The sequence below is a fragment of the Heloderma suspectum genome, chromosome 1 (genome assembly GCF_057233095.1).
Source record: "Heloderma suspectum isolate Gila_16-S chromosome 1, 16-S_ref, whole genome shotgun sequence".
Lineage (NCBI taxonomy): Eukaryota > Metazoa > Chordata > Lepidosauria > Squamata > Helodermatidae > Heloderma > Heloderma suspectum.
Window position 1 is genome coordinate 137672270 of NC_139458.1, and position 6000 is coordinate 137678269.

The following is a 6000-nucleotide window of genomic DNA, read 5'->3' on the forward strand; positions in this document are numbered from 1 at the left end:
AAAAGCCCTCCTCCTAGTAGCCACCCACCTCACTTCCTTTGGCAGGGGCTCACGGAGAAGGGCCGCTGACGATGATCTTAAGGTCCGGGCAGGCACGTATGGGAGGAGGTGATCCTTCAGGTAACCTGGCCACAAGCCGTTAAGGGCTCTGAATGTTAACACCAGCACTTTGAATCCGGCCCAGAAATGGACTGGCAGCCAGTGCAGCTGGAAAAGTACTGGCATAGTATGAGCTCGCAGGCCAGACCCTGTTAACAATCTTGCTGCCCTATTTTGGACCAGCTGAAGTTTCCAGACCGTTTTCAAAGGCAGCCCCACGTATAACGCATGATAGGGATAAATGCCAAGTTCTGCACCTAGGAAAAAGAAACCAAATGCACAGTTACAAGATGGGGGATACGTGGCTCAACCACACTACAAGCAAGAAGGGTCTTGGAATTGTTGTAGATCACAAGCTGAATATGAGCCAACAATGTGATGTGGCTGCAAAAAAGACAAATGCTCTTTTGGGCTGCATTAATAGAAGCATAGCTCCCAAATTCCAAATTTTGGGGCTGCATTAATAGAAGCATTAAAAAAAGGTGTACCCAACCAGTCTTGTCCAACTCTAGGGTGTGGTGCTCATCCCCGTTTCTAAGCCGAAGAGCCAGCGCTGTCCGAAGATGCTTCCGTGGTCATGTGGCCGGCATGACTGAACACCGAAGTGCACGGAACTCTGTTACCTTTCCCGCCGAAGTGGCACCTATTTATCTACTTGCAATTTCTTGCTTTCGAACTGCTAGGTTGGCAGGAGCTGGGACTGAAGACAGGAGCTCACTCCGTCATGCAGCACTCGGGTCTCGAACTGCTGACCTGCCGACCTTCCAGTCTGCAGTTCAGCGTCTTAACCACTAAGCCACCACAGCCCCTTAATAGAAGCATAGCTTCCAACTAAGACGGCGAAAATAAGGGGGAACACAAATAGCGTAGTGGGCGCTATTTGTATTCCCCTTTATTTTCACCGTCATAGTCTACTACGTAAATATTTATGTAGACTAAGACAGCCAAAAATAAGGAATGCAAATGGCGGCAGCCATAGCCGCCGCCATTTGCGTACGCGTTTTTTGTTTTTTTTAAAACCCAGACGTGATAGGCTATGTAAGTCTTTACGTAGCCTATCACAAATGGGGGGGGGGACATACTGCAAATGGCGGTGGCAGCAGCAGCCGGTCGGAAGACCAGCCGCCACCGCCACCGAAGCCACTGCTGGAGCCGCCGCTGTCTGGAACATCTGCCCCAGGTAAGTCTCGTCCCGGGGGGGGATCCGCAGGGGGCGGGGTGGTGATGGCAGGCCATTCCGCCATGGGGTTCAGGGGGCCGAATGCATTGGCATTCGGCCTCACCAAGATCCGTGGCAGAATTCTCTGACATCCCTAGTATAAAGCCCTAAACAACTTGGGACCAGGATACCTGAGACAATGCCTCCTTCTTTACCAACCTGCCCAGTCACTGAGGTCATCAGAGGGCATGTTCCTGGTGGTTCCACATGGACCTTTGGCCCAGTTGGAGTCCACCATTAAAAGAGCCTTCACTGTGGTGGCCCCCTTCCTGTGGAATTCCCTGCCTTTAGAGGTCAGGCAGGTGCCAACATCGTGTTCCTTCTGGCGCCTCTTGAAGACATTATTTTGAGAAGCCTTCCTTGTGTGACCAGCCATGGTTTATTAAATTCCACCTTACTGGGATTTGTCTTTTTAAAAAATGTTTTAACTCTTTTAACTTGGTGTTTTATTCTTTTACCTTGTTGTTCACCACTCCAAAATCTTCTCATGTGGAACAGTATATAAATATTGTAAATAAATAAAGGTGATCCAAGCAGACAATAAGAGGTGCAAAAAAGCAATTCATAGAGCATATTGCTACCAATATCAAGGCCAACAATAAAGAATTCTTTAAATATATCAGGAGCAGAAAACCAGCTATGGAGGCAGTTGGGCCATTGGATGACAATGGAGTTAAAGGAGTACTAAAGGAGGACAAGGAGACTGCAGAGAAGCTGAATGAATTCTTTTCATCCGTCTTCACTGCAGAAGATGTAGGGCAGATACCTGTGCCTGAACTGATGTTTTCAGGAAGGGAGTCTGAGGAACTGAGGTAAGCAGTGGTGACAAAAGATGAAATTCTCAACCTTATTGATAAATTGAAAGCATCCAGATGGTACCATCTGGGCCCAGATGGTACCATCTGGGCCCAGATGGTACCATCTGGGCCCAGATGGTATCATCTGGGCCCAGATGGTATCATCTGGGCCCAGATGGTATCCATCCTAGCGTTCTCAGAGAACTCAGATATGAAATTGCTGATCTTCTAACCAAAATATGCAACATGTCCCTAAGATCAGCATCCATACCAGAGGACTGGAAAATGGCCAATGTAATACCAATTTTCAAAAAGGGATCAAGGGAGGATCTAGGAAATTACAGGCCAGTTAGCTTAACATCTGTTCTGGGTAAATTGGTTGAAGGCATTATTAAAGATTAAATTAGTAAGCACATAGAAGGACAAGCCCTGCTGAAAAAGAATCAACACAGCTTCCGCAAAGGTAAGTCCTGTCTCTAACCTTTTCGAGTTCACTGAGAGTGTCAATAAACATGTAGACAGGGGTGACATTGTTTATTGTGTCAATAAACATGTAGACATCCAGGAGACATTGTTTATTTGGACTTCCAAAAGGCTTTTAACAAAGTCCCTCACCAAAGACTCCTGAGCAAACTTAGCAGTCATGGAATAAGAAGACAAGTCCTCTTACGGGTCAGTAACTGGTTAAGGAACAGAAAGCAGAGAGTAGGAATAAATGATACATTCTCCCAGTAGAGGGAAGTAAATTGTGGGGTTCCACAGGGATCTGTATTAGGGCCAATGCTTTTCAATCTGTTCATAAATGATTGGGAATTAGGAGTGAGCAGTGAAGTGGCCAAGTTTGCCGAAAACTACACCAAATTATTTAGGATAGTTAAAACAAAAGCGGATTGTGAAGAGCTCCAAAAGGATCTCTCCAAACTGGGAGAATGGGCATCTAAATGGCAAACATGGTTCAATGTAAACAAGTGTAAAGTGATGCACATTGGGGCAAAAAATCCCAACTTCAAGTGTAACCTGATGGGATCTGAGCTAGCGGTAACCAACCAGGAAAGAGATCTTAGGGTTGTGGTGAACAGGTCGATGAAGATGTCAACCCAGCATGCAGCCACTGTAAAAAAGGCAAATTCCATGTTAGGCATAATTAGAAATGGAATTGAGAATAAAACTGCCAATATCATACTGCCCTTATACAAATCTATGTTGCAACCACACTTGGAATACTATGTCCAGTTCTGGTCACCAAACCGAAAAAGAGATATTGTAGAGTTGGCAAAAGTGCAGAAAAGGACAATGAAAATAATCAAGGGGCTGGAGCATCTCCCCTATGACACAAGATTAAAACAGCTGGGATTGTTTAGCTTGGAAAAAAGGAAGGTAAGGGAAGACATGATAGAGGTCTACAGAATTATGCATGGTGTGGAGAATGTGGATAGGGAGACATTTTTCTCCCTCTCTCAAAATACTAGAACCCAGGTGTATTGCCAAAGTGATTTGGTTCTTGATTTTACCTAATATAAGGCAGATCAAGACAGGCAGCTGTCCTAAGGCTTTATTGGCCAACATAAATATTACAAAATAGACCCACTGGGCTTTATCCATGGCATATATAAACACCAGCAATTCATTCAACTGGTCCCCAATTATGGTGTGTCCCCCGGGCAAAGGCACAATACCTTCTTTCCTGATATCCTGATGAGCAAACTACGATATCCTGATGAGCAAACTAGCTCAAAGTGGGCTAGATGAAACAACGATCCGATGGATCCACAGTTGGCTACAGAATCGGACTCAAAGAGTGCTTATCAATGGGACCTTCTCAAGCTGGGGAGAGGTGATGAGTGGGGTACCGCAGGGCTCAGTCCTGGGCCCAGTGCTCTTCAACATTTTTATTAATGACTTGGAGGAGGAGGTGCAGGGAATGCTGATCAAATTTGCAGATGACACAAAATTGGGCGGGATAGCTAATACTTTGGAAGACAGAAACAAAATTCAAAGTGATCTGGATAGACTGGAGCGCTGGGCAGAAAACAACAGAATGACATTTAATAGGGATAAATTCCAAGTTCTGCACCTAGGAAAAAGAAACCAAATGCACAGTTACAAGATGGGGGATACGTGGCTCAACCACACTACAAGCAAGAAGGATCTTGGAATTGTTGTCGATCACAAGCTGAATATGAGTCAACAATGTGATGTGGCTGCAAATAAGGCCAATGCTCTTTTGGGCTGCATTAATAGAAGCATCGCTTCCAAATCCCAGGAAGTACTAGTTCCCCTCTACTCAGCACTGGTTAGGCCTCATCTGGAGTACTGTGTCCAGTTCTGGGCACCACACTTTAAGAAGGATGCAGACAAACTGGAGAGGGTTCAGAGGAGGGCAACAAAGATGATCAGGGGACTGGAAACAAAGCCCTGTGAAGAGAGACTGAAAGAACTGGGCATGTTTAGCCTTGAGAAGAGAAGACTGAGGGGAGATATGATAGCACTCTTCAAATATTTGAAAGGTTGTCACAGAGAAGAAGGCCAGGATCTCTTCTTGATCATCCCAGAGTGCAGGACACGGAATAATGGGCTCAAGTTACAGGAAGCCAGATTCCAGCTGAACATCAGGAAAAACTTCCTGACTGTAAGAGCAATACGACAATGGAACCAATTACCTGGGGAGGTGGTGGGCTCTCCCACACTGGAGGCCTTCAAGACGAGGCTGGACAGCCATTTGTCAGGGATGCTCTGACTTGGATTCCTGCACTGAGCAGGGGGTTGGACTCGATGGCCTTGTAGGCCCCTTCCAACCCTACTATTCTATGATTCTATGATTTCCCTGTATGGACTGGGTCTCTTTCCAGGTTGTAGTCACAGCACTGCTCCGGCTTCAGTGGTTTGGAATCCCAGATGCAAGAAGGAGAGAGGCAGCAGTGAAGTCAGCAGCTTTTGGTCCTGGACTCTCACACCAGATGTCCCCTGGCAACCTCCCTTCCTGTTTCTCCAGCTGTCTTTTATGGTCCATTAGCAGGGCCTTGCAGCAGTCTGTCCTGTAGGCTTAGTCCATCCCGCCTGTGCTGATTGCCTACACTTGTGGGAAATGCAGCATCACCACCCAATCCTAGCAGTCTCTGCTTAAAGGGATATTCCCATGGTTGCTCATAGCAAGCAGCCCTATAGCTTGGCAGCTTCTAGCAGCTGCTGTGTCCAAACTTTTTCCTCGGGAGTAAAGGCATGAAGAGAAGCTGTGACAGGTCACACCTGACTCCTCAAAGTACAATTCATCTTCCGGTAGGTTCCTAATACACCAGGGTCATCCAATGAAGCTGATGGGTGGGAGATTCAGAACAGATTAAGGGAAGTCCTTCTTCACACAGGGCGCAGTTAAACTATGGAATTTGCTACCACAAGATGTAGTGATGGCCACTAATTTGGATGGCTTTAAAAGCGGGTTAACAAATTTCTGGAGGAAAAGGCTATCAATGGCTACTAGTCTTGATGGCTACGTGCTCCCTCCAGTACCAGAGGCAGTGAGCCTGTGTACACCAGTTGCTGGAGAACACGGGTGGGAATGTGCTATTGTGCTCATGTTGTGGGTTCCTGGTCGACAGCTGTGTGAACAGAATGCTGGACTAGATGAACCTTTGGTCTGATCCAGCATTGCTCTTCTTATATAACAGCAGAGCTAAAAGACTAGAATGCTAAAATGCTGGGAAAATAAAAAGGTCTTCACCTGGCGCTGAAAGGAGTATGACGTAGGAACCAGGCAAATCTCTCTAGGGAGCTCATTCCACAGCTGTGGTTCCATAGCAGAAAAGGCCCTCTTCCTGGTAGCCACCCGCCTCACATCTTTTGGCAGGGGCTTCTAGAGAAGGACCCTTGAAAATGATCTTAGGGTCC